Source organism: Coffea arabica, chromosome 5c (assembly GCF_036785885.1).
Source record: "Coffea arabica cultivar ET-39 chromosome 5c, Coffea Arabica ET-39 HiFi, whole genome shotgun sequence".
In the NCBI taxonomy this organism is placed as follows: Eukaryota; Viridiplantae; Streptophyta; class Magnoliopsida; order Gentianales; family Rubiaceae; genus Coffea; species Coffea arabica.
In genome coordinates this window covers 30,463,723-30,478,546 of record NC_092319.1, presented here as the reverse complement: position 1 = coordinate 30,478,546, position 14,824 = coordinate 30,463,723, and the positions used below count along the sequence as shown (strand labels likewise).

The following is a 14,824-nucleotide window of genomic DNA, read 5'->3' as shown; positions in this document are numbered from 1 at the left end:
AAAACCCCTCGTTCATTCATTCATTCATTTCATTCACCCCGTCCCTGGCTTTTGGCCAGGCTCCACCAACCTACAGGGTAATTCTCGAGTATACCGGATCGTTCACCCAAGTTCCTAATCGCTCGACCGAGTCCGACTGGCTAGAGACGACCGGTAACAAGGGGCAATGGCCAGTTCAGCCCAAAGGCCTACATTCATGCACAATTAACATTTCAATCGCTCAATCATTAAAATTTCACAATCATTTAGGCTAAGTGCGGTAAAGTACACACTCGCCTCGAAAATCATTTTAGCAATATTTTTAATTGTAACAATAGTCATGTATTTTATAGGAAATCCAAAAGAGGAATTAAATTCTAATAAAACATTCTTAACAAATTTAAGATGTCCAACATTATCAGACTTTAGATGGTATAAAGATATGTTTTTAACAAATGTATTAAGGAGACCAGATTGTAATGCTTCATTCTGGAAAGAAAGATTCATAACTGGATTACCAAGCTTATTTTCACAAAGAATAATGGATAATTTACAAAAGGAAATAGGAACAGATGTCATTTCATTCGAGAATATTACTTTTGGACAATTATTTGCTTTTGTGAAAAAAGAAGGATTAATGTTATGTTCAGAATTAAGATTACAAATAAAATATGGATCAAAACAAAAAGAAGTAGGATCATTTTGTGATGCTTTTGGAATCAAAAGAATTAAATCACCATCAGCCTATAAGAAGAAAATTAAAAAATATTCTAAGAAAATAAAATATAAAAAGCCTAAGGAAAATGAACCAACTAAAAAGAAAAGATTTATTAAAAAGAAAATTATTTGTTATAAATGTGGGAAAATAGGACATAAAGCAAACAAATGTAGATTAAAAGAAAAAATTACAGAAATTTGTTCTAATGAAGAAGAAATTAAAAATAAATTAATAAATCTATTAATAAATGAAAAGGAACAAAATACAGAAGATGATTATTTCAATGATATTTCTAGTTCAGATAGTGAAGAAGATTGTAATTGTACTCCAAAATATATAAATGTCATAACTAAAAAAGAAGATAAAGAATTTTTGTTAGACATAATAGAAAAAATTGAAGACACAATAGCTAAAAAAGAATATTTAGAAAGATTAAAAAGCTTAATTATTCAAGAAGACAAAATGCCTAAGATAATAGAACCTTTTAGTATTTCTAAATTAATAGACAAATATCCTAATATAAATATAATGAAAAAAGAAACTACTAAAGATCTTCAATCAGAAATTAATAATCTTAAAACACAGGTAAAACAATTACAACAAGAAATAATAGAATTAAAATTAAAAGATTTAGAAATAGAATCGAAAATAACATTAATAGATAACAATCAACCCTCAACTTCTAATACTAAAACAAATGAAATATCAATAGCAGAAAACCCAATAAAAGAAAATCAATATATAAATACTATAGAAAAAATGACTTTTCAAAAATGGTTTGCCTTAGTAACTATCACAGTAGAAGATTTCAAAGAAACATTTGTAGCTCTAATAGATAGTGGAGCTGATATAAGTTGTATTAAAGAAGGAATAATTCCCACAAAATATTGTGAAAGAACAAATGAAAAACTCATGGCAGCAAATGGAGAAGATTTAAAAGTAAAATACAAATTTACAAAAGGATCAATATGCAATAATGAATATTGTATTAGACATAATTTCATAATTGTAAATAATATAAATCATGATGTAATATTAGGAACACCTTTTTTAATTCAAATATATCCATTTTTGGTAAGTAATGAAGGAATTTCAGTAAATATAATGGGAAAAATAATTACCTTTAAATTCTTAACTCCAATAAGACAGAAGGAATTACAAACATTACAAACATCTTCAATATATAAAACAATAAATATCATTACTAAAGTACAACAACAAATAAACTATATTAAAGAAGAAAAATCTTATTTAAAAATTGAAGAACAATTAAATGATATTAAAATACAAAAAAGAATATCAGAATTAGAAGAATTATTTCAAAAAGAAATTTGTGCAGATATTCCTAATGCTTTTTGGGATAGAAAACAACATATGATAGAATTACCTTATGAAAAGGATTTTAATGAAAAAAATATTCCAACAAAAGCAAGACCAATACAAATGAATTCTGAGTTATTAGAATTTTGTAAGAAGGAAATAAAAATACTAATAGAAAAAGGATTAATAACACCTTCAAAATCACCATGGAGTTGTGCTGCATTTTATGTAATGAATCAAGCTGAAAAAGAAAGAGGAATTCCAAGATTAGTAATAAATTATAAACCTTTAAATAAAGTATTGCAATGGATTAGATATCCTATTCCTAATAAAAAAGATTTGCTTAATAGATTATTTAATGCAAAAATCTTTTCAAAATTTGATATGAAATCAGGATATTGGCAAATAATAATAGACCCAAAAGATAGATATAAAACAGCATTTACAACACCCTTTGGACATTATGAATGGAAAGTTATGCCATTTGGATTAAAAAATGCACCATCAGAATTTCAAAATATAATGAATGATATTTTCAATCCTTATAGTTCATTCAGTATAGTATACATAGATGATGTATTAATATTTTCAGAATCAATAGAACAACATTTCAAACATTTAAGTATATTTTTAAAAGTAGTTAAGAAAAATGGACTAGTTGTTTCTGCTCCAAAAATGAAATTATTCCAAACAAAAGTAAGATTTTTAGGACATAATATATATCAAGGAACAATAAAACCAATTAATAGAGCTTTAGAATTTGCTACTAAATTTCCAAATGAAATAAAAGATAAAAATCAACTACAAAGATTTTTAGGATGTTTAAATTATATAGCAGACTTCTTTCCTAAATTAAGACAAGAATGCTCTATATTATTCAATAGATTAAAGAAAAATCCAAAACCTTGGACAGATGAACATACACAAAAAATAAAATATTTAAAAGAAAAAATAGAGTCATTACCATGTTTATGTTTACCTCATCCTAAAGCATTCATGATAGTTGAAACTGATGCATCAGAATTAGGATATGGTGGAATATTAAAACAACGAATAGATAATTCAAAAGAAGAATTAGTCAGATTTCATTCTGGAACATGGTCTGACCCTCAAAAGAATTATTCAACTATTAAAAAAGAGATTTTATCCATAGTTTTGTGCATATCAAAATTTCAAGATGATTTATATAATAAGAAATTTTTAATAAGAATAGATTGTAAATCAGCAAAAGAAATTTTACAAAAAGATGTTCAAAATATAGTTTCTAAATAAATATTTGCAAGATGGCAAGCAATTCTTTCAGTATTTGATTTTGATATTGAATTCATCAAAGGAGAGAATAATTCTCTTCCTGACTTCTTGACAAGAGAATTTTTACAGGGAAATGGAAAGTGAAACTCACAAAGAATACATTCGAAGACTTCGAGCAGAAAGAGATAACCCTATTCTTCGAAAAAGAGATTCAAATATCTCCCATAGACACTTTACCTACTATGTTAAAAATCCTGATAAAACCATTCAACCAATTCCTTATTCTCAAATTCAAAACTATGATACAGTCCATATCAGACACAGCTTTTGGGCTGCAACCACACCAAAAGAACAAGCCTTTCTTTTAAAAAGGCAGATTAATTCAAATATTATCTTCAAAAATGTCCTAGAAAAAGCTGGGCATCCTCCAGAAGACACCCAACATATTAAGACTCGAATTCAACAACTCAAAGAAAGCCTTAACAGAATTATTTGTTAAATTTTGCAGGATTATGGATTCAAAAGCAGGCACTTCCAGGCCAAAGACTCCTCAGGATTATGAGATGAGTCTTACTCCTATTTCTCAAAATAGATTTCAAATTCTACAAGACTTTCCAGCTTTGACTTATAGTCAAGCTGCTCGTACTCCAACCTTTCCTCCTATAAGATCTCTTCAACAGATTCCAAGTCCTATTGAAAAATCCAAAGAAAATACTTATTTCACTAAACCAATCACTCAACATATCACTTTGACCAGATTTCAAGAAACACCATTATACACTACCCTCAACCAAACTGTTCAAAGAATTTTCCCTCCAAAATGTTACTGGCAACCAGATGACCCTTCAAAAAATTTGGATTACTATGAATTAATTCTTACAGATACTCAATCTGTCAAAATTTATCCTATTCCAGACAGAAAAAATCCAAATATTATTAGCCATTCAAAATGTATCATAAAGAAAGTTTGTTCACCTAATGAATGGACTTCCCTTTATTCTAAAAAATCCTTCTCAGTCAATTTCGTTCCAGACGGATTCACATATCAAGATTACAAAATGGCATGGTATCGTGCTTTCCTTTTTAGACCATTCAATCATTCCTGGTTCTTCACTTTCAAAGAAAGTTGCAATAGAGAATTTCCAATTTGGTTCAACCACTGGTGGAAATGGTTTGGACCACAACCAGATATACTACCTCCAAATGTGCTTATGGGATTTCAAACGTATCTAAAACTCTGGACAACCGTTTCGGTATACTCGAGTATTACCACTGAAGGGATAAGGTGATGGCTAGTCAACCGTGGAGATCCGGGAGTTATAAGGTGCAGATGACCGACAAAGTTCCACTGCAACACCGTATCCTTTTGTGTTTGCTTTGCTATTAATAATGTTATTGCTCTCCTAGTTGGCATTCTCGGGTAAGACTCCTCATGAGCATTAACCTCTGAGATGAAGCAATCCTTGTAATGTCCTTCTAGTCGGACGAGCCACTATTTGTTTGACTGAAAATTTATGAAAATATATTTATATGGCCATTCATTCCAAAAGTACTAGTTCTACATGTGTTTTCAAAGTAGCAATTACCCGTGTCATGATTATCACCTCATGGTAACATGCCATTGTGTAATCTAGAATCATGCATACGCTATGCATAACTTACTTGACCTATTTGAACTGTTAGAGCGTCTTGGAACCTCACTGGGCTGTGTAGCTCATCCCACGTTATGGTTTTCTTTTACAGGTTCTGACAACTGAGGAAGACTTGAGATCTACTTGTACTTTAAGCATGCAGTTTGAATTAAACAATGTAGCTTTTGTTTCGGGTTGCCACTTGAAGCTGGAAAAGTGTAACCCTTGAATTTGTATGTGGCTTGTATGAAATTTGTTACTTGGCTTATAAGGATGTATTTGAATTATATGTTTTGTTTCTAGGGTTGTAATCGGGAAGGTATTTTAAGAATCGACGTTGGCTATCTTAAGGCACTGTTATCTCTGAAGTTAATGTGATTCTAGAAACCGGCCTATTTGGAGGGAAACGATGTTGTAATAGATTAGGTTATACTTCGGAAGGACTTTTGCTAGTTGCTTGTGTGAGTCCTGGCGAGAGCTGGGCAGACGGCCCGCCAACCCTCTGGTTCGCCTTAGGGGGAAGTGGGGTCGCCACAGGTGGTATCAGAGCTTAGGCTCTAGATCTTTGTAGTGTATCTTAGGCTTTAAGCATAAGATGCCGGACTGTGGAGTTTGATTGTTTAGTAAGTAGAATGTGATCTTAATACTTGATGATTGATTGAGTAATATTGAAGTGTTTGTTTTTAAGGGGGTTTACACAATAGGGTTTCTTTTATTGTAAGAAACTGAAGAGAATCGCGTGAGATTTGATTTGAAAAGTGATAGTTGAGTTTTTGAACATTGGTACTAGCTGATATCTATAAGATCGAATTTGACTGGGTAAATTGTAAGATTCGAGGTATCCTCTAGGCTTGTAATCTTCGTAAGTATATATATGAAATTGAATGTGAATCTTAGATCGATTGCTTGATTGAGACATTTTGTGAAATTTTCTTTAAGGAATGGTGGTGATTGAGTTGATTTGCATCTGGAGATGGCCAGTCCTAGTGCGAATTGACTTGGTTCCCACTTGACGCTTAAGTGAGTCAGTTGTACATATTCCCTGAGTTTGAAATGGTACTTGAGGCTTTAACTAGAAATCCCAAGGTTGGTTATTCTTGGAGATGAACGCACTTTAGTTATTGGTTGGCTTGTTAAAGATTTTTAAACTTTGGATAAATGACCTCTGATTTCAACTTGTATTATGACTTGATTAGCTCTAATTTCGTAATGGTATGCAACCTAATTGAGACTAGTTTAACTTCTATGTTAACTGTTAATGTGCTATTTGTGAAAATGTTATCTGTGGATATAGTTTTATTGCTCATTTTGAAAATTGTTAAAAATACGTGTGCATAGATAATTTTTAGTTTAGTGAGCCATTTGCACATAATTGTAGAGACTAGTTGTGAGAATGGAAGCTGGGAGACGACGACGTGGACGTCAACCCAGACGACCTCAAAATCAAGGAGGAGATAAAGAACCTACCGCCGACCGAAACGCTGAACCTAGGGTTGGGGTAGAAAACCAAATTGGGTTAGTTTTGACTCGCATGATAGACATAATAGAGCGATTGGTACCCCAACAAGGCCAGGGAATTGGACAAGTGAACCAACTTGGAAACCAAGAAATAGGAGAGGATAGGGCTTTAGAGAGATTTCAAAAGTTTTTCCCTCCTAAATTTTCTGGGGGTCCAAACCCCGATATAACTGAGAATTGGTTGGAAAATATAAGGAATATATTTGATGCACTAGATTATTCCGAGAAGAGAGAAGTAAATTTCGCTGTATTCCAACTTGAAGGACCGGCACGAGCATGGTGGAACGTTATAAGAAATAAGTGGGAAAGGGAACAAACTCCGAGAACTTGGATGAATTTTGTCCTAGAATTTAATGGGAAATTTCTTCCACCACTAGTCCAAGAAAAGAGAGAAGATGATTTCATAAAACTTCATCAAGGAACTTTAAGTGTAGCTGAGTATGAAACACGCTTTACAAAGTTATCTACATATGCCCCAGAATTGGTGGCTAATGAAAGGAAGAGAATAAGACGGTTTATCCAAGGATTAGATTTGGAAATCCAAGATGCCCTTGCCGCAGCACAGGTTGAAACATTTAGTGACGCTCTCGAAAAAGCGCAAAGGGTAGAAATCACAAAATCCCAACTGAGAGCTTTTCAAGCAAGGAAAAGGGACGCATCTGACAGTACACTAGGAGAAAATGGACCACCACCCAAAGTTAGAAAAGAAGTGGATGGAGTAGGACTGTTACTTCCTGCACCACTCAGGATAAAGGAACTAAAAGGAACTATGTCGCGAGAGACTTCAGTAGGACAGGCACGAACAAAGAAAACCTCGCAAACAAGTCAGGTCACAACACCTCGTCCAATTTGTGGATATTGTGGAAGGACGAATCACCCTGAAGAAAACTGTTGGCTAAAGGGACGAAAGTGTATGGGATGTGGGAGTACTAGCCATAAAGTTCATGACTGTCCAAGGAGGTATCCACGAGAAACCACTACTCAACAGGGAAATGGAACTGTCCCTCGACAAGTCAATGGAAGGAGGAACCGACCAGTGGCGTCTGAACGAACCCATGACATGATCACACCACACGGTTCAAGGTTATCCGAGATTTCAGAAGGTATGAATTTCGAGGACGAAATTCTCTTAAGGAGGGGAGGATGTGAGAACCCTGAAAAATAGACATATAAATATCAGTGCATATTTTATTTGCATTTTAATTCTTTAATAAATTTTAGCACGAAGTCAAATTGTTTCTAAATAAGTATGTAGAATTAAATGTTATGTACAAAATAAAAGAATTGTGCTAAACTACTAAACTTCGTGGTTTTGTTACATTAACTTCATATTTCGATGGTAAACTATTTCATTGATCTAATCATTAATTTCTTCGAATTCTAGAATGGTAATTAATTGTTTTGAAATAAAAGTGTAGAGATAATTTTTAAGTAATAAATAATATAATTGTGCCAATATTGAATTATTCGGTTTTGCTATATTAAATTAATATTTCTTGAGTTAGATTAATTTATCGCCTTAAAATAAAATACTAAAATACTTAGTTTTCTTAATGTTGAAAATTAATGTTACCTGAGTAGATTAAGTATATAAAATTTCTTGAATTTCTATAACTAATTCTAAATTAGTGAATAACGTTAAACACTAATAAGAATGTTCACTATGAGACAAAGCCTATAAATTTTAGATAAACATGATACAAGTATACTAAACATAATTAAGGTGTGAAAAATTCGATAATTAAAGCCTTGCAAGATTAGCATATTACTAGGCGATCAAATTGTACTTGGGGATAATTGTTGGAATTAAGTTAGAATTGAGATTTTAGTTGAGGTTAGGGAGTAAAGTGAAAGGACCGAAATGCCCTTCACAATCCACAAAATCCCCACTACACCACAACCATCACCATGCACGGCCAAACACCCCTTCTGACAACATTTCCATCACCGCCCAAATTGTCCAATCCCATTCTCTCCAATTCCATACGTAAACCATCTCCACACTCAACCAATTCTAACCACAAACACCTCTCAAAAACCACGGCACCCTCTTCATTTCCTTTCCACTTCACATCTCAAACCACAACTGCATTTCATTCTGCCTTGCTAGTGTCGACAAACCGAGAGAGCGAGAGAGAGGCCGAGCTGCACTCTGCAGCCGAGTGGAAGAAAAGAAACCGCAGGATTGAATGTTTTTGGTTCTGGCCGTGAGTTGGAGTGAAACCAGGGAGAGCAAGTGGAAGTCAGAGGAGCTGCTGATCATCACCATTTTCGTTCACTTCAGACCAACATTTCCCAGCTGCAACCATCTTCACCACAACACCATTTCCAGCTGCAAATCGAACCAGGACCAACCAGTGTGCGTGAGAGCCGAGAGGGAGCAGAAATTTTCCAGATTTTCTTGCGTGAGCTTAGCTTGCTGTGAGGTAATTTCTGGATTCATTTTATGACTAATCAGAGATAGTTTGAGCTATCTAGGGGCATGCATGTACTATGGTACAGTCGGATGAATGAGATTAAGCCATTAGAAAATTTCTGTTTTGGATGTTGATGTTTCTGCCGAGAAGTTGAGCCGATAATACAGTTTTATTTTCAATTTTCTGGGACAATCTGAGCATCTAAGTGTACTTAGCCGAATGAAAACTTGAAGATTAATACCATGAATTAACCGAAGGAAAAGTTGGATTTATGACCAATCTAATTGCTGGAAATCTGTTGAGTTGGCCGAGAGAGGGAAAGAAAGAATTTCTAGTTTTTCTCTTCAAATCTTGGCTGCAAATTTCGTATTGTAGTTCAATATACTCATAACACAATAATCACCGTATGCATGCTGAGTTTGAGTGAACAAAGTAATGAATTTTGTTAGGGAAAGGTTCGTATACCAAACTATCTATTTGCTGCGATTTTTCCAGCTTAGCCGATGGTGGCTCTTTTGAGTTTTAATGGAAACTTGGTGAGTGGGCTCTATGAATTCCCACAATGACTTGGATGATCTGATTAGCTAGTCAAGTATTTGCTTGTCGGATTTGAGTACTTAATATCATGTATTAGCCGAGTAAAAAGTTGGTTTTATGACCAATTAGCTGCTGGAAATTCTGTTTAGCCGATGACAGATTTATTGTGGTGGAATTATTTGCCAAAATTACATGTTATTTGTTTTATTTCATGTCGAAAAATTTCGATGGTGGGCTCTATGAACTCCCACCCTTGGATTGATGATGGATATAATGCTAGTTTAGTGTTTAAATAGGTAGATTAATGATACCTAGCTAGTCTAGACTCCAAAAGATGCATCGTTCAAAAATGTTCAGATTTGTCCTGTTTTAATCGCAACCCTTTTTGCAAACTTTTGAGAGTTTCATGACTTTTATATCATGTTGATATGTTGAATATATGGTGTACAAAGTTTCATTGAAAAATATCGAGGTTTGGTTGGTCAAATAAATCGATTTAACAAAGCTAGTAAATCTGGAACTATTTCCGAAATGCTCTGACCAGCTTTCGTATTTCGGCCATAATTTTGAACTCCGATGTCGAAATCGAGTGCCGTCAGCGGCATTTGAAACTAGACATTCCAACCTTTCCGACGATATAAAATTCACATTCTGGTTCCATGTATGTGAGCCAAACCAACTATTTTAAGTCGGCTGTTCTGTTTCTCTGCTTTACAAGAACAAAATGCTGAGGCTGCAACTTGTGACTCGAATTCGAGCTAGTTGTGTGCCGAATTTCAAAATGATTTCTTCTATGAAATTATATCTCTATGAATGTGTTTTCCAACTCCTTAAACCATGCCAAATTCCGAATTAATTTGAGTGATCTGTGATCAAAATATGAAACCTGCTCTGTCCTTGAAAACCCTGATTTTTTAGACAGATTTGATGCAAGGTTTGGCAAAGACTTGCTAACTGAATATTTTGATGCTAAACACTTACCAAATGTACCATGAACGTTCTTTAAGTTTTGCCTAAACAAATGAACCAGGTTTGGAGGAATTTTTCTTTGACCAAATATCTGAAATGGAAAAACAAAAGGTTCAAGGCAGTTTTGTCTTAGTATTTGCGAAATTTTAGGTGTTTGATTGACCACCTTTCCGAAGTTATTTTTCCATGAAATTTGGTAGAGGAACAACCCTTATATGGTAGTATTATACTGCTAATTATGGTGTTATTCCGAGACCGATTCATGGGTCAAATAAATTACCAAAGTTCGAGACTTGATTTTTGGAAAACCCTTGTTGAACAAGAAAATTTTAGTAACTTTGAGCTACCGTATCTTGGTGCTCAAAACCCCGTTCCTCATTCCGTTTGTTTTGTTATACTCTTGAATTACAACACTAATAGAGTTGCAAATTTCAAAAGCCATTTCCAAACAAGTGAATTTTGCCGAATTTCCAAAGTTGGCCAAAAACCAACTTAAAACTGCCTTATGAACCAAAACAGTAACTTTGAGCCCATTTTGACTATCTTCCATTTAGAATCATGAAAAAGTGTATTCTAGGAACTTTTAGTATTTTGAAGGAAGTTTCCAACGGTACCAAGTTTTCCAATCTTTGACATGTAAAAGGTGAGCTATGATTTTTCAAAGTATTGCATCAAAACTGAAATTTTCCGTATTCCAAGGAAATGGAGTTTTTTTCAAGTACTCCTTATTCCTTCGATAATATTCAAATGTCTTATCCTTGAATTTCATGATGTAGACTTAATTTCTCTTGTATCTTGAAACCCCGCTTGAGAATTTAGATTTAGGATAATTAAGACTTGTTCACGAGATTTTTCCTAAGTTTGTACTATGACACGATTTTCAGCAATAGTAGGGATTGTATATGATAGACTATTACTATTCGTTTAGGCGCACGCGAGGACCTTTAAGAGGATCCGACAGAGGACGCTTGAACTTCAAATTGAACCTATTGCCCTTGTTTGACTAGGTGAGTGTTCCATATAGGAATATATAATTGAGTAAGTCTAGGACATGCTCATTTCATGATCGTTAAGTATTTACCATACTCGTGCCTATTTAAGAAATATATATATGCATTGCATATCGACATGAATTGGTTAAATGATTAACCCTATCAAATAATCTTGTAAACTCAATATGTGCTTAGCCTGCTTATTTTATGCTTATTCGGTTAAAGTGCTCTTGTAACTCGTTATGTGACAATTTGAAAAATGAGTTCCGATCCATCGAAGTGCGCAGTGTGTACTTTATCACACTAGCCGTTCGAGTGGTGAAATGTGTGAAATATTTACTAATGAATCTGTGAATCTAAATGTGGTTGCGTCGTTGGGGTGAATCTCCTCGACTCTTACGTGGTAAAAGTGCCAAACGGCCAATGGCGGCCTATTAAAATGACATATGTCTACCAATTAACCGTAATTACCACCATTTACCGTTTACCGTTTACCGTTTATCGTTTACCGTTTACCGTGTTTACTTACCGTTTTCTAATATATGTGGTTACTGATTTCTTGATTATCAAAAATTATATGCTCATATGAAGTTGTCCATCATTGTTAGGCGAGTGTGTACTTTACCTCCCTTGACCTATTCAAATGATGAATTTTACTTTTGTCGAATTACTTTGTTACCTGTGCATGTTGTAAGCTATAAGCTGAACTTGGGCCCCGCCTCGGTTACTGACCTACTCGAGCCAGGACTGGGCTCGGTCGGGTAGGTTGAAACCCTGGACAACCGTTTCGGTATACTCGAGTATTACCACTGGAGGGATAAGGTGATGGCCAGTCAACCGTGGAGATCCGGGAGTTATAAGGTGCAGATGACCGACAAAGTTCCACTGCAACACCGTATCCTTTTGTGTTTGCTTTGCTATTAATAATGTTATTGCTCTCCTAGTTGGCATTCTCGGGTAAGACTCCTCATGAGCATTAACCTCTGAGATGAAGCAATCCTTGTAATGTCCTTCTAGTCGGACGAGCCACTATTTGTTTGACTGAAAATTTATGAAAATATATTTATATGGCCATTCATTCCAAAAGTACTAGTTCTACATGTGTTTTCAAAGTAGCAATTATCCGTGTCATGATTATCACCTCATGGTAACATGCCATTGTGTAATCTAGAATCATGCATACGATATGCATAACTTACTTGACCTATTTGAACTGTTAGAGCGTCTTGGAACCTCACTGGGCTGTGTAGCTCATCCCACGTTGTGGTTTTCTTTTACAGGTTCTGACAACTGAGGAAGACTTGAGATCTACTTGTACTTTAAGCATGTAGTTTGAATTACACAATGAAGCTTTTGTTTCGGGTTGCCGCTTGAAGCTGGAAAAGTGTAACCCTTGAATTTGTATGTGGCTTGTATGAAATTTGTTACTTGGCTTATAAGGATGTATTTGAATTATATGTTTTGTTTCTAGGGTTGTAATCGGGAAGGTATTTTAAGAATCGACGTTGGCTATCTTAAGGCACTGTTATCTCTGAAGTTAATGTGATTCTAGAAACCGGCCTATTTGGAGGGAAACGATGTTGTAATAGATTAGGTTATACTTCGGAAGGACTTTTGCTAGTTGCTTGTGTGAGTCCTGGCGAGAGCTGGGCAGACGGCCCGCCAACCCTCTGGTTCGCCTTAGGGGGAAGTGGGGTCGCCACAAATTCTAGAGAAACTTACTTGATGCTTCACTTGATTAGAATTGTGGATGTATTTGTTTAGAAATTGATTTTGGAAGCTGTACATTTTGGGAATGTAAAGTAATTGGGTAGATTATGATGTAAGACTTGAACGTTTATTGAGGAATTGACCTTCCTTTATCTCTTCAATTTTTTTTAGTATCGATTGGTTATTATTGAGTGGAAATTGAATTAGTATCGAGTCCTAGCGAGAGTCGGGCAGACGTTCCGCCGATACCCTTGGATTCGCCCTTGGGAGAAGTGGGGGTGTCACAAATGCCGACTTCTCTGGCCCTTGAGTACTACCTCCTCCTTTTGGTACGGTTGGGCATTTCGATATTTGATGCTCGGTGCTACCACAAAATAAGCATTTCCCCGCTTTCCTCCAGGCACACTTTCTCTGTATGGTTGGGGTTGCTACAATAACCACAAACAACTTGAGGAGCCATAGCTTGACCACTTGGAGGTGTCCCTTTCGATTGACCTCGTCTATTATGGCCTCTTCTTGATTGAGTCCCTTTTGGTGTGCTAGATATCTCCACTTCTCCCATTCCTTTTTCCTTTTTAGATGGTGGGGCACCCTTAATAGCTTGTCTAGGAGGATAACTAGGGGCGCTCCTTTTCTTGGCATGAAAATCTCTAACTTACAGCCCTGCACTTTCGACCCTCTGTGCTTTCTCTAAAGTTTCAGTAAATGCAGAGATTTGGGCTGACGCCAACCCTTCTTGAATCTCCACATTAAGCCCTTGTACAAAACGTCTTATCCTTTTTCGCTCATTAATCACCAATTCTAGAGCGTATTTAGAAGGTTTAGTTAATTTTCCTTCATATTCAACCACACTAGAAGCTCCCTGCTTCAACTTTATGAATTCGTCCTCTCGTTTCTCTTGGATTAGAGGTGGAAGAAACTTTCATTAAACTCCCTCGTGAAGTTTTTCCAAGTCCAAGGGGTCTGCGCTCTCTCCCATTTTTCCTTATCATGTCCCACCAAGCACGCGCTACACCCTCAAATTGAAAAGTGGCAAAATTCACTCGTCTCTTTTCAGTATAGTCTAGGGTGGCAAATATATTGGTCATTCTCTCTAATCAATTCGCCGTTATCTCAGGGTCAGGTCCTCCAATAAATCTAGGCGAAGCAAATTTCAAAAATCTCTTCAAAGCCCTATCCTCTCCTCTATCATGAGCCCCAAGTTGGTTGTTAGGCCTGGACCTTCTCGCTCTGCTAATCGTTCTAAAACATCCGTCATGCGGTTGATGGCAATGCCACCTAGTCACCCTTTACATGTCCTTATCCTTGGGTCAGACTAGTTGCCGATCTTTGATCGTCCCTGTTGACCTTGGTCCCTAGTTTTTAATGTTTACAAAACAATGGATAATACAAATATCTCTTCAAGAAAAATTTTTAGTTGTGAAGCAAATCAAATTCAAAGATCAAGTGCAATTGAAAGGGACAAAGGCTGCTGAAAGCTATCGGACGCTTGGATCGGGCATCCGATAATCATTGCGTAACTTCGGACGTTGAATATGTCTCCACCGGACGTCTGATAGAAATAAGATGCTTTCTCAAATCTTTTTGTTTGCTATCGGATGCACAAAGAGTTTGCACCGGACGTCCGATAGAATTGAAGAAAATTTCTCAAATTCACTGCCTGCTGTCGGACGCAAAAAACAGGAGTACCGGACGTCCGATACTTCAACAGCTAGTTGACTGTTCAGCTACTTTCTATCCGTTGGAAGCATTAATGAAGCACTTTCTTGGTCTCCTATAAAT

The 14,824-nt window shown here is 35.5% G+C and overlaps 1 long non-coding RNA gene across 1 annotated transcript; it reads left to right on the top strand.

The window, feature by feature from the left end:
• Positions 1–8,473: 8,473 nt before the first annotated feature.
• Positions 8,474–12,798, top strand: LOC140007698 (uncharacterized). Its single transcript, XR_011815042.1, has 2 exons — positions 8,474–8,843; positions 12,613–12,798. It is a non-coding gene; the product is annotated as an uncharacterized lncRNA (long non-coding RNA).
• Positions 12,799–14,824: the final 2,026 nt, after the last annotated feature.